Raw genomic sequence first — 20,648 nt, 5'->3', positions numbered from 1 at the left:
TATAACTGGGTACTAACATTAATAAGTAACGCTGATACAGGGAATATCTGACTTCCTCTCAGATCAGGAAGGATTTTTCCCCTTCTGGAGCAAATTGGAGCATGCTTTGCTGGGGGTTTTTGCCTTCCTCTGGATCAACTATGGGTACAGGATTGTGTACTTAGGATTGTATGATATTTTTTTTAGGAGATTTTTTTACATATATACACTGAGCAAAATTATAAATGTAACACTTTTGTGTTTGCCCCTATTTATCATGAGCTGAACAGAAAGATCTATGACTTTTCCTATGTACACAAAAGACCTATTTCTCTCAAATATTGTTCACAAATCTGTTTAAACCTATCAGCAAGACATATATTTTTTAGTTAGAAATCATCATATATTCATAAAGTAATATTATGAAATGGGCAAAAAACTGGTACTACAAAAGTTTGTTTCTAAAGGAACATGAAGTAATAAACATAGAAGGAAAATACATTCCGTAATTCTCTGTTAATTACAACAGACTATGCTTAATTAGATATTGAACAGTATATAATGAGTGATACAAGTGTAGTTGCTAATCAGAATTCTATATAACAATAATAGACAATTGATGTTAGTAAATAGACTGGTATATTACACAAATATAATAGGGGAGAAGGAGAAAAAAGGGAAAAAACAAAAATTTAAAGGTATTGTCATAGCATTACTATTGATTTGCCTGAATAAGTGCACACACAGTCTCTGCGTCTAACTAGTCCTGAACGAGAGACTAAGTGTATGTGAATATGTTTCTATTTGCAATCAGAAACAGATGAAATTATTCCATTAGATGTAGTAAGATTTGGATCAGCATTGAAAATGCTGAAAAAAAAAAAAAAAAAACGCCATATGTTTGTGCAGAAGTCGTGTGTGCATCCCGACAGGCATCTCAAGAGTTTACAGCGTAGATGTTGAATACATATTATTGTATGGTACTCACATGAAATCGTATTACGAGAGACCTAAGTACCTGAGGGGACAACTGGAACAAAACCCCGATACATGTCAAATGTTGTTTCTATATCATTCCTGCAAGATTGTAGAAAATCCTCTATTAAGGTAAATCTTATGTTATATCTTATTTTTCCATTCCACCGGAGTTAAACCCTTCTAGGAATGGTTTAAAGCATACAGCCTCATTAAGGCCTGGAGGCGAGGTAGCTTTTAATAAATAAATCCATTTAAGCTCTTTCTGGAGCAAGATCTTGTTCCAGTCGCCCCCCCTGGGACTCGGGTGCACCCGATCTAAGATTAGAAAGCTCCTTTTTCAGGAAACACTATACTGCACGCTGCGAGCTTCCATCCACAGCCTCTCATAGACTCTATACTGTACTCACAATTTCTTCGAATCAAACGAAATTGTACTGATAATGATACATTCCTGAAAGAAGCGGCGAACTTACGAAATAGATTACTAGCACGAGGATATACACATAAATCCTTGAAAAAATCTTTTAAAAGAGTAATGAGTAAACCCAGAGATACGCTCTTTCAGGCCCCTAGACGAAAAGATATTAATCCACTTCGTATTATAACCACATATAATCAACAACACCGTCAAGTACAAAAAATAGTTGAGAAATATTGGCACCTACTGACCCATGATCCATCTCTGGGTCATCTGGTGCCAAGTAGACCTCAGTTTACATTTAGGAGAGCGACATCTATTGGCGACAAGATAACAAACAGTGAGTTTAGAAATGAATCGACAAAGGTACACTGTAAATATAAAGGAACGTTCATGTGCGGCTCTTGACGTTATTGTGCATATATGTTTACACAAAAGAACCCTATCCTCCCCAATGGAAGGAAATTGTATCCGAAACATTTTGCTAACTGCAGAACCACTGGAGTGGTTTATCTACTCCAGTGCAACTGCGGTTGTTTTTATATAGGGAAAACAAAACAAGAATTTTGGAAAAGAGCATACAGACACATTGTGTCCATGCAAACTTCCGATCCTGACCTTCCCCTGGGTCGCCATGTTGCCCTAGTACATGGGGGCAAATTTCCCAAGGTCAGCTTTCTAATCTTAGATCGGGTGCACCCGAGTCCCAGGGGGGGCGACTGGAACAAGATCTTGCTCCAGAAAGAGCTTAAATGGATTTATTTATTAAAAGCTACCTCGCCTCCAGGCCTTAATGAGGCTGTATGCTTTAAACCATTCCTAGAAGGGTTTAACTCCGGTGGAATGGAAAAATAAGATATAACGTAAGATTTACCTTAATAGAGGATTTTCTACAATCTTGCAGGAATGATATAGAAACAACATTTGACATGTATCGGGGTTTTGTTCCAGTTGTCCCCTCAGGTACTTAGGTCTCTCGTAATACGATTTCATGTGAGTACCATACAATAATATGTATTCAACATCTACGCTGTAAACTCTTGAGATGCCTGTCGGGATGCACACACGACTTCTGCACAAACATATGGCGTTTTTTTTTTTTTTTCAGCATTTTCAATGCTGATCCAAATCTTACTACATCTAATGGAATAATTTCATCTGTTTCTGATTGCAAATAGAAACATATTCACATACACTTAGTCTCTCGTTCAGGACTAGTTAGATGCAGAGACTGTGTGTGCACTTATTCAGGCAAATCAATAGTAATGCTATGACAATACCTTTAAATTTTTGTTTTTTCCCTTTTTTCTCCTTCTCCCCTATTATATTTGTGTAATATACCAGTCTATTTACTAACATCAATTGTCTATTATTGTTATATAGAATTCTGATTAGCAACTGCACTTGTATCACTCATTATATACTGTTCAATATCTAATTAAGCATAGTCTGTTGTAATTAACAGAGAATTACGGAATGTATTTTCCTTCTATGTTTATTACTTCATGTTCCTTTAGAAACAAACATTTGTAGTACCAGTTTTTTGCCCATTTCGTAATATTACTTTATGAATATATGATGATTTCTAACTAAAAAATATATGTCTTGCTGATATCCCTGTTGCTCCTTGTTTACTACATCAAAGTATCTATACTTTATTTTATATCATAAGATACACATATTACTTTGGAAATGGCGACAAATATGCCCCTTTATGTCTGCCCTCTACTGTCCGGCTTTGGGTGCGTGTTGCTTCAGCGGTCACCCAGCACGGGAAGCCGCCCTGAATGTTGGTCTGGGCGGCGTTCTGGGAGATTACCAGGGCGACCTAACATCACGCCCTCTCTCCTCCATATTGCCACTCCGGCGGACATGCGCAGTCCGCCGGTGAGGCATTCCGTGCCGGTGGGACGGATGTGCGTGACGCCGTCCCAACGTAGCTGCGCTCGCGCATGCGCGGTAGGGGCGGCGCCGCGCATCCCTGTCCCAGGGAGCAATAGGAAGGCTCTCCAGCTGATGAGTTCCACTTATCAGCTGAGCGCGATTATTGCGCCAGCTGATTGGAACTCGCTCTACTTTAAAAACCAGCCTCATTTATTCCCAGCCCAGACACCGTGTCTGTCGGATGCTGGGATCTGTGGCTGGCTAAAACTTTAAATATTCAATTACAGGTATTACTCTTTACTTTTCTACTGCAACTAATTATTTTATATTTATATTTTTTCTTTATCTACAATTATATACTTAAGCTTTGCTTCCTATGTCCTGCTTAGTATTGGCTGCTTCCTGATTCATTTATGCATATCTTTAGGTGCAATCTAGGTGCACACTGTGGAGATGATATGATAATTATCTCTACAAGCTATGCAAGGCAATCTGTTTGTTTATACTGCTTCTGTTATAGAACATTCTATATATGGATATATTTTATTACTATATTTACATATTGTTTTGCCCTAATTATAATTATGTAATAACGCCTTTATAATATTTAAAAGACCTATATGTAGGAATACCATAAGTAATACTACAATTTGTTTTCAGGATAATAAAAAAGACTTAAATGCAGCAATACTCTAGAGGTTCTTCCTCCTTATTAGCTCTCATGATTATTTTTTACACTTCCACTTTTAGGATGCAATAACAATGGCCCATTTGAATTCTGTATGCGTATACGTATGTGTGTGTATTACGCATTCATGTATATATGTCTATACATGCCCCTTTTTTTTTTTTTTTTTTCTCTTCACAATTAGTTACTTTGAATAAGAATTTATTTTTAAAAGAGAATCTCTATTTAAATTCTATCTATAGGTTTGCCTTCTCCCCTGTTTTTGCTCCAGTGTACCGCTGCGGCCAGCACGCATCCGAGACGGGCAGGGTAGGTGTAATGTTAATTGTACATATCCACAATTTGAGGGATTGAAATATATTGATGGAGTATCCAGAGAACAGCACTTCATATATATAAAAATTATAACCATCTGTCATCATATTTTCAAGTACTCCTGTTCTCCCTTTTTACCATTGGTTCTAAAACAAGCAACGTCAACATCACAGGTAGGTGATCAATCGATCAACCTATACAGTTAGATATTGACATAAAAAGATGCATGGTAACTTACCTATTACGCTTTTTTAATTAATTCAGATGAATTCCTCTTTCCAATTAAGCCCCTGAAGAAGGACTGAATTTTAATATATCTCGAAACGCGTTGGGCTGGCAAAGAGTTTCCATCGTTTAAATACCACCGTGTAGTGGAATACAATTAATGGGCCTAAAAAAACCCCGACTGTAGGAATATCATTGTCTAGTTGAACACAATCAGTAATGTTTTTGAATTATATGTATTATACATGTTTCCGTTGCTTGGAATGTTTTGTTTTTATAATCTTTAAATAAAAATACTGTTTTTACTCTTATATGAGATCACAATCTATACAATTTTTTGTGCAAGTGCCGGAAAAATCCAGTTAGGGGAATTTCTTTTTTTAGTTCACTGTTCTTTCCACGGACACCGGCGATGGGGCACTGTTCCTTCCACTGACACTGACGATGGGGCACTGTTCCTTCCAATGACCCCGGAGATAGGGCACTGTTCCTTCCACTGACACAGGCGATGGGACACTAATAATTCCCCTTCCTTATTTAAAGTGTTACTAAACCCACAACAGTAAAATCAGTCTGTATGTGCAGTAAAGCATGCTTGTTATACTCACTGTGGAACCTAAGGGAATAATCCTCCGCATTTTGTAAAAGGATGTTTGAGCCTGTCTTGTCTGATCCTCCTCTTCAACAGTCCCCAATCCATCTGCTGATAGAACAGAGCACTAGGAGGCACTCTGCACATGCACAGTTTGGTGTGTATTGCTAGAGAGATTTTTTTTTGGGGGGGGGGGGTGCATGTGATCAGCACAGGACCAATCAGCACTGTCCAAACAGAAAGTCAGGGGTCATGCAGCCTCATAGAACAGTCAGAAGATACCGAAAATTCCTCCTACGAGCTTTAACCAGTGTTTGGCCCGACACTGATAGAAGTCACAAGACTGCTATATACTGCTGGTGTGAAAAGGTATTAAGCAGTTTAAATTTACTAAATAATTGCATTTCCATGTTCTGTGTACTGTGAGAGACTAGGGTGAATGCTGGGTCCTGGGTTTAGTAACACTTTAAAGGAGTTTTTAGTTTTTAATTTTGCTTTAGTACATGTTCCTGGGACATTTCCCAGCTCCCCGTGCAATTTGTTTGACAATCTCCTATCTATTAGCTTAGGAAATGGACATTACTGTTTTTTAACATTCAGATCCTATTGACTTTAATGGGGTTAGAATTTGGCACCCGCACTACTGCAAACCTGCCTACGGGTGAAGTAAAAAAAAATATATTTCTGATTCTCCTAAAAAACATAAGCCAGAAGCAAATGCAACATGCAGAAAGCTGGTAATCTTAATGTAACATGATAAATGTAGGCAGTAGGGAGGAGCCCTGTCACCATCAACATATACTATATAAATAGGACACACTGACCATCATCTAGCCCTATTCTTATTCTTACCTTGAAGAAGTCAAAAGGAAAATGAGCATCATGATGCCAGTGACACTTGTACTCACCCTCTTCCTGTTAAATCAAGTCCTCTGCTTTCCAGGTAAGGCCATTTATATATAAAAAATATATATAATAATAGTCTAGGTGTGTTTTGTAACACACATGACAAATTAGATTTTTTTTTTAAAGGACAATTCTTTGATTTTGTCTTTACTTATATAGGGCCAGCATTAATATGTAGTAATGAATGGTGCTTACCTAATAAAAGACATTTTTAAGTCACACGCATAATGCAATGCAAAATTTGTTTAGTACCACCAGTATGTCTGAACTCCCATAGTTGGAATACAACAAAGTGTATAAATATATGTGAGCTTCATTTATGTCTTATAATATTTTGTTTATTTAGCATGTTATGCACATATAAACTACAGGCTTTAAATTAAAATGGCTTAAAATTAAAGCATATATACTAGTACAACTATAAATCCAAATTTGAGTGTCTACAACCTACAAGAGGGTAAAATGGTCTTTAATGGAGCACTACTATAGGTCCCTGATTAACATAGTCCATTAATAAATCTTATATGTATCTATCTTAAACTTTACTTTATTAAATAATCAACAGAAATTAGATAATAAGGTTAAACACATACATAAATAAAATAAAATAAAATAAACACCTAAAAACAAGGAATGATAACATATGACTATTTATAATAGTCCCTAGTATGGTGCATCAGTACTAGGTATAATTTAGGTATTATGGTTAACAGTGTTCAAAAAGTCACTAATGAGCAATATGCGAAATGTGAATTCACATGTAGAGTATCTCCATGTAAACACTGAGCACCAGACCTCTGCATCCCTAATTTTCCTTATAGAGACTGTTTACTTGAAAACTCTGACACACACATAGAGCTCACTCCTACAGCTGTTCCTCTGTAATATTTCAAGCCCTGATGGGAATTTAGAGAACCTTGAAAAAAGTTGATTCAAAGATTTTAGTAAATGCAAATGCTTGCGATCGATCAAATCGCCAATTCATCTTTTTGATGCTCTGAAGACAATAAAAGCCAGAGCCATTAACACAGAGATTCTGTCTTCCATCCTGGCCATCCTATATCTCATTGATTGCCTCTTGGCCTTAAAAGCTAATAGCTGACTAGATAATATCCAAAACAACCTTTCTATTCAAATAATTTGCACATATATTGTTATTTATCAGTAAATGTCCCATCATCAGCAAATCAACAAATTGTTATATCCAATTATTTTTTTTTTTTATATTTATGTTTAAAGTGGAACTTCAGCAAAAGTTTTTTTTTCTTCTTGTTAGTTATACAGACTAGCGGTAGTTGGGTTTATATTGCTATTGTAGAGAGTTTCCCTTTGTGTCATGTTCCACAGTGGGAGATCTCCCCAGCAGGGACAGAGATAGCAAACTCATAGAGGTTCTAAAGTATTTTTTTGCTATCCGGAAAATCAAGTTGGTGGAGTTCAGCTTTAAATGTATGGGTATGCAGTTTTATATAGCTATATTTCTTGTTCAAAGATAGCAACACAAGAAAAACTAGTGGAATGGCAGTCTACAGATTTTACAAACAATAGTTTTGTTTTTTTCTGTCCAAAGCATGGACACATTTGGACTAGAGGTCTGAACTGAAAAATGTTGATGGGGTAGATAACCATAAAACCAGTCATGGCCCTCATTAGCTAGTGTGGCTAGTAAAACCAGTTTCTTCTCTAATTTTGTCTGTCATATTTTAAGGGCTAGTGTTGGCCACAAACAGTCAACGCACATTCCAAACCAACCAGTCTTAGATGGAATATTTGTTTTTGTTAAAGTGGTTGTAAACCCTTTACAACCACTTTAACCTACAGGTAAGCCTAGATTAAGGCTTACCTGTAGGTGCTTGAAATATCTCCCAGACCTGCACGATCTAGGAGATATTTGCAAATCGCCGTAGGGTGATTTCTTCTGCACATGCGCCAGATTTAGAAAGGGCACGCTGTGCCGTTTCTAGCTCAGGTCATGCCATTAAAGGCGGCTCCCGCGTGCATGCGTGTGGAGTACCGTCACACGCCGTCGCGCGACTCCGGCCAGTCACAGAGCCGGAGTGGGCGGCCCCGGCAGGAAGAGGAGTGAAGAATGGATGCTCGCTACTAGCGAGGAAAACGGGGACAGCGCAGGCTTCTCCTGCAGGTGTCACATAATGGGCTACTATGCAATGCATAGTAACCCATTATGCTTTACCATTGCAAGAAAACAAAGAGGAAGTAACACCCATCAGGGTTTACTTCCTCTTTAACCTTTTCTATGTTCTTCCCTGTAATTGGAGTCATAGTTATCCCCATCCCAGATAGCAAGCAATTGTGCTGCAAGTTTGAAAATGACTTGCTAAGCTATTGCTAGACTTGCCAGGCTTCACAAGTTTGTTGCACAATTGTTGCAAGTCTGCAGTGCATGACTCCAGATCAAGTTTCTTTGCAAACATTCTTCAAGTCTTCTGAAAGTTCTGGTTCAGTTATGTTGTGCAATAGTCATCCCACCACAGGGGTCACTGTGGCTGAATTTTCATGCTGTGGACGTGCAGAGCTCTTGCTGTAGACTCACCACTGCAACTTTGCTCTTGCTAGAGACTTGCCATGCAAAGTTGCTACAAATTGGAAAAGTGTCAACTAGAACTGTTTCATGTGCACAACTTGCCAATGAAAATTTGCAGCAAGTTAACAGACTTACATTTCAAAACTGCCTAAAATTTGTGGCAAGTTATACTTGCTATCTCAGATGGGCACACTGGGGTTGATTTACTAAAATGAGTGCAAAATCTGGTACAGCTGTGCATGGTAGCCAATCAACTACTAACTTCAGCTTGTTCAATTAAGCTTTAACAATAAAACCTGGAAGTTGATTGGTTTCTATGCAGAGCTGTACTAGATTTTGCACTCTCTTCAGTTTTAGCAAATCAAACTCACTGTGTCTGTGCAATTGGCATTTCTCGAACATCTACAGTTTAAATCATAATTTACCTCCTTTTCACAGTCATATACAGTACATCAATATTAGTTGCTAAAATAGTCCAACCTCTAAACCTATCATGAAGGCTTTGATCACACTGCCGTACGAAGTGGCTCACAGCAGGAGTCTGATGCTTCTCTGTTCACCCTTTAAGGTCCGATTTCGGTCCAAATGTTTGGCTGAATTCGGACCTAAAATGGACCAGAAGACGCACAGGACTCCTGTGCAATCCACTCCAGAGCTGCTCCGAATATGTGTGAACCGGCTCTATAGAGAGCCAGTCACAATCTCCTGACATGTGAATTGGATGCAGGGAAATAGTCTGAACCCAGCCTAAAGCTAAACCAAATTCCTAACCCAACCCTTTACCAAATGCTTTATATGAGCCACACAAGCAGCCTTTATCGTAAATTTGAACCCTTCCTAACACTAAATACCTAAAGTAATATAAAGCCAAACTTATTTTTACTAGAGTAGGGAAAGGGTTTTTGCCATTGTTGTCACTTTAGCGAAATTACCCTTCACTTCCTTTCCTGTAGACTCTACAGGAAATTAAAGGATATCTTTTCAGTGGGAAACCTCCTTACATTGTTCACCAGAACATGTGTCTCCTTTGGGAGATTTCCCTTCTATTCCTGTTATAATGGAAACTCAAGATTTTGGATATATCCACATTTTCATTCCTGGTAACACTGGTAATCAGAACAAATAAAAAGGGTGACTCTCCCTAATGGAGGTACAGACAGCAATAAAAACAGTTCTAACCCACTCTATCAAAATCCCCCCAAAAAGTTTAGCCTTTAGTTGTGCTTTAACATAACTTAAGCCCAAAATTCAAAGCTTGTCCTAGTCCTTTACCTGGAATCCTAATACTAAATTCCAAGAAAACAGTTGCTGTACCTGTGAAGGAACAGCAGGCTGATTAGTTTGTCCCTGTGCTTACTCTGCTCTTTCCTTCAGAGAGAATGTTCCTTTTCAGAATGCCCCATTCCCCCCCATGCCTCACCCTCTCCCATTCTGAGATTTTCTGTACAGAAGGAGCTAGACACCTAATTTGCATGAAGCCTTGATCAGCACCTGGTCACACCTAGTCCTGCCCCCTATACTACAGCACTGCATTTGTTGCTGAAACACCCCTATTGTTAGCTGCAGTGTCTGGGAGGGGGAGCAAGTGAGACACAAATGAAGGAGGATTTGGCTCAGTGAGGGATGGTAAAGGAAATGTTTTGATTATTTTATTATCCTTATGTACCACATGGTAACTTGATTTAGTTCTCTTTTGGAATGTCCTTTAGTTGAAGAGGCTGTTACTACAGACAAATCAATGTTTGGCATCATTTAGTCAAATATTTGATTGTCACTTAAAATCAGAAACAATGGCAACAATGATATTTCAGAAAGGAGCATATGCATGCAGCTGCCAGTTTTCAGTCATTGTCACTGTCATTTTAAAAAGTAATGAAACTATATGAAATAATAATATGCAGAGAATGATGACAATGTATTTTTCCCTAGTTACGCAGGACCAAAGGTCAGCATGCCTAGGTGATTGCAGCACAAGGTCTGCAGGTAAGTTAAATTCTGATAAATGTTTATTTTTCCCTTACATTCACAGGGTCAGGCTACATAGGCAAAGTTTAAATGTACAATTTCTAGCATAAATTTACCATATTAATACATTTTTAAAAAAATAAAACAATAGAGTCCTTTAAAAGAACACTTTGAAATACTTACTGGCCTGGTGCTCCTTTGTAGAGCTTCAGGTACTGCTGTCATTCAGCAGGTCTCGGTGCGGCTCCTGCCACATATTACTAATGCACTGACCACAGGATACATGTGTGATGTAGAAACCAGCTGGAGGAACCACAGCACTCAGTGTGGTTACATTATCTGATACTTGGAAGTGTTGGATAGCAGCAGTAGCCCAGGAGCTCTGTAAGAGAGTGAAGACTGGATCCGCTAGTGTCAGAGTAGTAATTATTCAACATGCTGTTTTACAGGTTGCCTTCATCTCACTTTTAAGCTAGTGACAGAGTCAATTAAAGGCCCATTCACATCTCTCAGCTCTGGTGCATTGTATTATTGCACATGTGTTGTGTTAAGGCAGCCCGCTCATCTTTAATGGGCTGCCAACAGACCAGTGCTGATGTAGAATGCTACCTGCAGTCTTTTTTACAGACTTGGTGCACCAAAATTCATAGTAGTGAATAGAGGTGCGCATCTTCACTGGTCTCACGATTTGATTAGATTACGATGATCTGGTCAACCATTCAATTCGATACGATTCCACGATGCATCATGATGCATCATGATTACCGACGAGCTCCCACTTTGGCTTGGGCGGCTTAGGCGGCCCTTCCTCCCTGCAATCTTCTGGGACATATCACAGGTCCCAAAAGATTGCCCGGCTATGCAGAACAGCGCAGTGAGACAAGCGCATCCAGCTGTGAAGCTGCAAGCGGTCACAGCCGGATGCCCCCCTCACAGTAGTATTGCCAGTGCCGTGGACAGGCGGGGGAGAGAAGGGAGAGTTTGGGTAGCCACATTGCTGGATTGTGGGACAGGTGAGAGTCTTTATTAAAAGTCAGAAGATACACTTTTTTTGCAGCTACTGACTTTTAATAAACAAAAAATGGACTGGAACTCCGCTTTGAATTAAAAATAACCTCACTCCCTTAAAAAGTGCACTAATCTAGTGCACTACAGGGTATAGGCATTCACACACACTGCTGCTGGGAGGTCAGGAGGGATTACAATCCACAGCTGACAAACAGCCCTGTGAAGTTCCCTGTACTGTCTCTGTGTTGACCAGTGGCGGCTGGTGCTCAAAATTTTTTGGGGGGCGCAAACAAACTGAAAAATACGGAACCCCCCAATCAATTGCAGCCTCACTGTGCCCATCAAATGCAGCCACTTGTGCCCATCAAATGCAGCCACTTGTGCCCATCAAATGCAGCCACTTGTGCCCATCAAATGCAGCCACTTGTGCCCTTCAAATGCAGCCACTGTGCCCATCAAATGCAGCCACTTGTGCCCATCAAATGCAGCCACTTGTGCCCATCAAATGCAGCCACTTGTGCCCAGTATATGCAGCCACTTGTGCCCAGTAAATGCACCCACTTGTGCCAATCAAATGCAGCCACTCGTGCCAATCAAATGCAGCCACTCGTGCCCATCATATGCAGCCACTTGTGCCCATCTAATGTAGCCACTTGTGCCCGTCAAATGCAGCCACTTGTGCCCGTCAAATGCAGCCACTTGTGCCCAGTATATGCAGCCACTTGTGCCCATCAAATGCAGCCTCTTGTGCCCATCAAATGCAGCCACTCGTGCCAATCAAATGCAGCCACTCGTGCCCATCAAATGCAGCCACTTGTGCCCATCTAATGTAGCCACTTGTGCCCGTCAAATGCAGCCACTTGTGCCCGTCAAATGCAGCCACTTGTGCCCGTCAAATGCAGCCACTTGTGCCCAGTATATGCAGCCACTTGTGCCCAGTATATGCAGCCACTTGTGCCCAGTATATGCAGCCACTTGTGTCCATCAAATGCAGCCACTTGTGCCCATCAAATGCAGCCTCTTGTGCCCATCAAATGCAGCCTCTTGTGCCCATCAAATGCAGCCACTTGTGCCCATCAAATGCAGCCACTTGTGCCCATCAAATGCAGCCACTTGTGCCCATCAAATGCAGCCACTTGTGCCCAGTATATGCAGCCACTTGTGCCCAGTAGATGTAGCCACTTGTGCCAATCAAATGCAGCCACTTGTGCCCATCAAATGCAGCCACTGTGTCCATCAAATGCAGCCACTTGTGCCCATCAAATGCAGCCACTGTGCCCATCAAATGTAGCCACTTGTGCTTATCATATGCAGCCACTTGTGCCCATCATATGAAGCCACTTCTGCCCAGTATATGCAGCCACTTCTGCCCCATCAAATGCAGCCATCACTTCACTAACCCCCCCCACAATGCACGGGCCACCACTGGTGCTGACAGTTCCCTGGCTTTCCTGTCTGCACCTTTCAGCACACTAGGAGTTAACACAATGGAACGTAGAAAGGGGAAGCCGGGGAACTGTCAGCACGGAGCATTTACGAGGTGTAAGTAGAGTACAAACACATTTGTACTCTACTTACTGCTGTTAAAATTACTATGTTTTAATAATTCCCATATTACAATCAATTATGTGCCCCGCTGTATGTGCTTTTTAAAAAATATGGAACTTCATACCGAATTTCTCAGTACAATACATGCCGCTCATGTGACTCTCTCCTCACACGTTTCACGCTTCTCCTGACATCAGCGGGGAATTCTCAGCCCCATCCGCTGACTGTAGCATATTTTTTTTAAAGCACATACAGCAGGGCACATAATTGATTTAACATGGGATTTATTAAAACACAGTAATTTTAACAATAAGCTTGGAGCGCTCCCCTGGGAGGGGCGAGGCAAGTCGGGATGACATCACCGGGCAATCGTTTTTCCAGTCGGCATCAATGCCGCATCGAGGACACCCGAATCGCGATGCACCGATGCAGCGATTCATTTCATCACCCCTAATAGTGCATAACCATGCAATGAGGTTCATTGTGAAGGTGTGCTGGGGTACAGTTCAGAATAAATGGCAACACACAGCAACAACAAGCATAAAGTGTGTTACCCTGGGTTGCATTCTAGAACACATAGCTCATTCCTTAGTATCAATGACAGCAATGAAGTTTTCACTCCAGATGAATTAAAAAGCCGCTTCTGCTGCAATACCCAGGTTAAATTCAGAGTTGTCCCAGCAGTAATTCATTTTCTTCACTAGATGGTTACAGCCTTTCAGGTTAAATGAAGTAATTTATTCACTGTCTTTTTATAGTTAGGGATGAGCCTTGGGTTCAGGTTGAACATGCTGGGGATCTGTTATTCGCTCCAGGAGTAGTGGACGGCGAACATTAATGGGCAGCAGGTTTTTGTGTTGGTTGTTTAACATTGCCAGACAGTGGGCCATGATGATTCACCTAGATCTGAGTCATTGGATGAAGTGATTGATGTTGGATTTACACCGGAGGACATTGTTTTTCTATTTTACTTTATTTTTCATAAATCATGGCTTTTTTCACAGTGTGATAGTTTTTGTTCGCGTTTTAACTTTTTAACCCCTTGATATCCTTGTGAGTAACAAGGAGTACTAGGTACAGGGCTGCCATCAGGGGAGACAACCAATACACATGGGAGGGTCCCGAGCGTCCCCAGGGGCCCGACAGCCGAACAGGGTCGGGAGGCGCATGTCTGCCTTGTCTTTCTCTATGCATTCATTCACAACATAAGCGTCGGCAGGTGCTGCTCTGTTATTTTGCTCACATTGGGCTCTTTACTGCCAACTGTGGCTGCTTCCTGCATCTGCGCACCTCGTGAGTGCGCCGCTTGTACTGTATTCTGTATTGTGATTGGCTGCAGCTCCTCAGGGACTCAGTCTCAGGGACATGTGTCAGCTTTGTGGAAACGAGCTGCGACTAGGAAGACCTCCTTTACAAGTAGGGTCTGTGCATATAAGTGAGGGGAGGGACTGTTTGTGTATGGGGGGGGCAGAGCTGTGTGTGTTGTGTGTGTGGTATTGTGTTCTGTCTTGCTGTGTTGTGCGCGTTGTGTTATGGTGTGTGGTTTTGTGCTGTGTGTGTTGTTTTGTGTGTGTTTTGCGTGTTGTGCTATGGTGTGTGTGTTGTGTTGTGTGTGTCAGAGGGGACTGAGTGTGTACAGATGTGAGGGGGGGCTGAGTGTGTACAGGTGTGGGGGGACTGCCTGCAGGACTGTGGGATGGCCAGTGGGTGGATTTGGTGGGATGGCCAGTGGGTTGGCCCTGGGGGATATTTGTGTTCAGGCTCGGGGGGGGGGGGGTTTGGGGCAGGTCTAAAGCTGTGTAAGGGGCCCAAAATATCTGATGACTCCCCGGACTAGGTACCCCATACTTATTCAACCATGGGGAAATCCCCAGCTGGCTACTGTATGGAAACAAATCAGTCTGGATGGCATTATTGACCAAATATAGCAATGACTATATTTGATTGAGGACATCACCCAGGATCCCAAGCTGGTTTCTTTGCAAACACAAGTCAGCCTACTCCTCAACACATCAATCATACTCTAGAATAGATAATATATTCTTAGACCATTTCCATCTTCCCTTTTTACACTCTGCCCACATTGGTCTCACATCAATCTCAGATCATGCACCTGTGTCGATGACGTTGACCATGCCCTCCCTACCCCGACGCACTACCAACTGGAGGCTTAACGATTCCCTTCTCACTAATGAAGCAGAGGTCTCTATACTAGCCTCCCACTTATCGCAATATTTTAGTGATAACAAATCCTCTGATACCTCCCCCTCGGTCGTTTGGGAAGCTCATAAGGCTACCATTAGAGGTCGGCTCATTGAGCTTGGTGCGCGGATAAAAAGAGAGCATGGTCAACAAATTAACCGGGTGCTACAACAAATAGAGGCTTTAGATAAACAACATAAACTTTCTTTACATAATGAACACCTTAAATCTCTCACACTTAAACGTGAGGAATTGAAGTCCCTCCTCAATCTAGATACCAAGAGAAAATTTCAGCGTTTGTCGCAAAAATTTTACGAATGGGGGAACAAACCAAGTAGATTTCTAGCTAGATCACTAAAGACTAAACAGTCGCAATCATTCATCCCCAAGATTAAGCTTCCGTCAGGTACATTGGCCCATGCAACCCCAGATATTGCTAAAGCATTTAGAGACTACTACGCGGACCTATATAATGTTAAAAATGACTTATCGTCTCTCCCCTGTGAGGAGAGACGAAACCGTATGCTATCCTACTTGAGAGAGGCAAATCTTCCCAAATTACCCATATCTGTTCTAAAAGAATTAGAAGAAGACTTTTCGGTTGAGGAATTCCAGACAGCATTGAAGTCCTCCCCCTCTGGTAAAGCCCCTGGACCTGACGGATTCACGATCTTATACTATAAAACATTTAGTGACATCCTTCTCCCTCGACTTTCTGAATACGCAAACTCAATCTCCCACTCTTCAGGCTTACGCCCAGAATCACTTTTGACCCACATTACAGTTATCCCTAAACCAGACAAGGACCCTACACTCTGTAATAGTTTTAGACCTATATCGTTAATAAACGTTGACATTAAATTATTTGCCAAAGTTATGGCAAACCGCCTACTTCCCCTTATTCCAAACTGGATTTCGGCGGACCAATCAGGTTTTATACCCGCCAGAGAAGCGAAAGATAACTCCCTTCGTGCAATTTCTCTGATTCAATACGTTCGACGGTGCTCCCAGCCCACCCTACTCCTCTCTACTGATGCCGAGAAAGCTTTCGATAGGGTGGACTGGGAGTACCTTAAGCTAACCTTACGCCATTTTGGGGTGGGTCCTAAAATGTTTCACCGTATTTCCTCTCTTTATGCTAATCCTTCGGCTCAGGTCAGGATTAATGGAACGTTGAGCGACCCCTTTATCCTACATAACGGTACCAGGCAGGGCTGTCCCCTCTCCCCTCTCCTATTCGCTATCACTCTAGAACCTTTTCTCGCCACAATCAGGAACAATATTAACATCAAAGGTATACAAATAGGCAATAGATCCCATAAATACGCGGCATATGCAGACGATGTACTATTTTTTATTCAACAACCTCGGATCTCGATTCCGAATCTGATGTCTGCATTCTCCACGTTTCAATCAATCTCTAACTTCAAAATAAATTTATCTAAATCTGAAATTTTAAACATTAACATCCCCAAGGCCGAGACTCTCTTCCTCAAACCCCTTTTTCCTTTTCGATGGGAATCAAACTGTTTGAAATACCTAGGTATTTACCTCACCCCTAATCTTCAATCCATTTTCCGATATAATTATATCCCCACGTTAAATAAAATTAGAACTGACCTACGAAAATGGTCTAACCTGTCACATACCTGGTTAGGGAAAGTTAATATAATTAAAATGAACATATTGCCACGCATCCTCTTCCTCTTTCAAATGCTACCACTAGGTGTTCCGGTGGGTTTTTTTTACTACTCTACAGTCCCTGGTCTCCCGCTTTATCTGGAAGGATAGACACCCTAGAATATCCAGGGGATTATTGTTCCGCTCCAAATGCTCAGGTGGTTTGGCACTTCCTAATTTTAAAGCCTATTTCCAAGCAACGGTACTGGCCAGACTAGCTGAATGGAAATATGCCCTTGGCAGGAAGCTATGGGTACAAATCGAATATCACCTGAGTGGAGTGGACCTTTCAATGGCTCCCTGGATACCCCGCTCCCACAGGAACCTCGCCCACACCACCTCGGCCCTTACCATTTCTTCTTTGGATATATGGGATGCACTACACAAAAAACATTCCTGGAATTATGACTCCCCTTTGTTACCCCTTCTCAATCACACATACTTTTTTCCAGGTCTTTTGGACCCAGGTTTTCAGTCCTGGAGGTCAGGGGATCCCCTCTTATTACACCATGTTCTAAAAGGCAATACACTTAAACCCTTAACTTCAATCCTCACCCCTAAACCAGCCACGTTCCTAGATAAATGGAGATACCACCAATTACAACACTTTCTAAGCTCCCTTCCTAACCCACTTAGGGGTATTAGCGATTTAAACGAAATAGAAGTCATATTCTTTCCAAAAGACCCCCCTCTACATTGCATTTCTATATTCTATAAAGCTCTTATTACACTTCAAAACCCAGACCCTCCTTCCTACCTGATTAAATGGGAAATTGACCTTGGTCTCTCCCTAACTGACAACCAAAAAGATAGGATCCTCCAACTTGCTCATACCTCGTCCATGGCCTCAAGAATGACAGAGGTCAACTATAAACTGCTCACCAGGTGGCATTACACCCCAGTTCGCCTACACCAAATGTTCCCCGCCAGTTCCCCATTGTGCTGGAGGAACTGTGGGAACAAAGCTACTCACGCACACATATGGTGGTTCTGCCCATTGATTAAACCATACTGGGAAAACATTCGCACTCTGATTGCTCAGATAGCGGATGTTCAAATACCAAATGACCCATGGGCTATTCTGTTTCATATCACAAAAACCCCCATAAAGGCGTACAAACAATCAATCATCCCTCATCTACTAAACACTGCCAAAGCCTTAATCCCCACATTGTGGGGCCAACCAATTATTCCCTCTATGAAGGCCTGGCTACAAATGATTGACAATGTATACCTTATGGAGAGTATCACCCACAATATTAGAGGGACCTCCCAGAAACATTCCTTAACCTGGGAACCCTGGAAAAAATTTCAGACTACTGCCACATATATAAACCTCTTGCTCTAACCCTTCAACCCAAATACCTTAGCATAGCCATTAAACACCCACCCAAGATAATCCTCCCCTATGCTCAATACATGGTCTAGCATGCCAGCAACCTCCTACCCTATCTCCTTCCCATCTTCAACTCATTCTTTTCTATCCTCTCTCTCTTTACCACTATTTTGTCCTGATGTATATTTTTGTTAAACTAAAGCAATATTTTCTATTTTAATTCCACTTAATGTATGATGATCACCTAGCTCACACTTCTTTATCCAAATCAGCTGCTTGGTTGACTTATTGTAACTTTTTAAGCGCACCTGACAAAACTAACTAAGTAGTGAACTCTACAAATCCTATAACCTTTGTTGTTAAAATATTCGAAGATTTGTGTTATAACTGTTACAACTGTATGCATGATATATTTTCTTTAATAAAAACTTATTAAACAAAAAAAAACACAAGTCAGCCAGAGACCTTACATTTTACATCAATAGCACTACAGCCACAAAATAACAGACCCCCGACCAGTTGATGTTTGTAAACAAACTGTCATAGCAGTGGTAGCACTACTGCTACACTAACAATAGTGCTACGGCTTGACTATCGCTTGCATTATTGCTAAATGAAAAACCACTGGTTGGTTTGTTTACAAAACAGCAGCCAGCCATTGATCTTAAAATATTTGGTGGTACAACTACTGCTACAAAATGACAGATCTTGAACAGCTTCTGTTTGTAAACAAACCACCTGGAAATCCTGGGTGACATTATTGACCAAATATGGTTATGGCCACTATACCAAATATGGTCATGGTCACTACTGCTAAATGACAGATCCCCGTTTGCTGTATGCAAACAATGTCTCTTCTAAGTTGTAGATCGTAATCCTCTGTAACTTCAAATGCAGGTTTAAGGCATCCAGAAATTATATTAATAAAAATTGTATATTTTAGGTTTTTTAAAGTTTAATTTTGTAGATTAGCACCCTCTGGTGTGTATTTATTCTAGTGCACTGAAGATAAGCATGCTCACCAGGCATGTAGATTATAGATATAAATATGTACAAAGAGGTGCCCCTTAATCTGACTCAAGGAGGTTATCGCTTTGGCCCACCCCCTCACCTTTATTATTGGTCCTTGAATGTGAATGGCAGTTGTGCTGACAAATAGTGATGCAAGGGAGGTGGAGGGCCAAACTGACAACTTCTGAGGTGACGTTGTGGCTAGCAACTTACAATCCTTATGTTCACTGGATATTCACTTTATACCTATTATTTAAACATTATTATACTTTATTTCTGAACTATACAGACTTTTTAATATTTCCTTTGTTTGCAGATACTCCAAATGTTAACAATGAAACAGCACTGGCTGATGTGAATAAGAATAACTTCAAGCCATCTGAACATGTGTCTAAACCACACATATCGACTGGAGGTAGAGCTAAAGTCATATCAAGGAAGGACCAAGAGCTTGGTTCTGGAATGGATTTAAAAAAAATTTGGGGAGACCAAGGACAAGGTTCAGGCATGGAAGTAAATCATATTAGTGAAGACCATAGTTTTGGTATGAAAGCAAAACTCATTGGCTAAAGCAAACACTCTGGAATGAAAGCAAAAAATAACTAACGCTATGGTTCAGGCATGAAAACAGAACACATCAGTGATAACAGTTCTGGCAGGGGATCAGGGTTAAATAATCAAGATGAGGAACAAATTTCTAGTAATGAACCAAGGACTTACCAGAAAGTGATACTTCTTCCAAAAGAAGGCTCGAGTCACTAGCATAGGACATAAAAATCATAATAAAACCCTTGGACATCAACCAAAAAACTAAAAGCAGCACTGAAAGAAAATAAACAACGTGAAAATATAATTCATGGTATTATTAAATAAGTAGCGTACATCTGTCTCAAGGTTAGGGTCTGGGAAGTGAAGATGAGAAGATTGAGTATTATAATGTTTTTTAAATTAATTAAAGCGTATCTATTGTCAAAATGTAAAATCATAAATGAATTTCTACATTGTATTTCAATTATTTCTAGCCTATTCCCATTAATCCAATTGATCTTAAATTGCCATTACAATTCTGTTGTTATAAAATAAAAACGTATGCTGTGACCTTTCCTTTATCCTGTGCTATTTTCTTTTACTTTTTTAATTAAAATGAATTTTACATTTGTGGTGTATGTTTGGCTGAATTGTATGTTGCATTAATGATAAGAAAAGTCTATTAGTACAAGAGCAAGTATATGTACATACTTTGGTAGAATGGTTGCTTGTTGCCTTGGGGGCTTCTATAATTGTATGCCCCAAGGCACAGCATCATGGGTATATGGTATTGCAATGTGGTGTTTGTAATGACTGAAACCATGCGTTAGGCCCAGTTCA

General features: G+C 40.7%; 1 long non-coding RNA gene across 3 annotated transcripts in view; it reads left to right on the top strand.

Moving 5' to 3' along the window:
• Positions 1-20,229, top strand: part of LOC141112980 (uncharacterized) — an 84,900-nt gene extending 64,671 nt beyond the window's left edge. Inside the window, exons 2-4 of one of the 3 annotated variants that reach the window (XR_012236681.1) lie at positions 4,190-4,256; positions 10,460-10,513; positions 19,597-20,229. This is a non-coding gene — a long non-coding RNA (uncharacterized lncRNA). The remainder of the gene's footprint in view (positions 1-4,189; positions 4,257-10,459; positions 10,514-19,596) is intronic. The other 2 variants (XR_012236683.1, XR_012236682.1) reach the window with 2 other exon arrangements.
• The last annotated feature ends 419 nt before the right edge of the window (positions 20,230-20,648 follow it).

Source organism: Aquarana catesbeiana, linkage group LG11, assembly GCF_042186555.1.
Source record: "Aquarana catesbeiana isolate 2022-GZ linkage group LG11, ASM4218655v1, whole genome shotgun sequence".
NCBI classification, from domain to species: Eukaryota; Metazoa; Chordata; class Amphibia; order Anura; family Ranidae; genus Aquarana; species Aquarana catesbeiana.
This window is presented reverse-complemented; position numbering and strand designations above follow the sequence as displayed.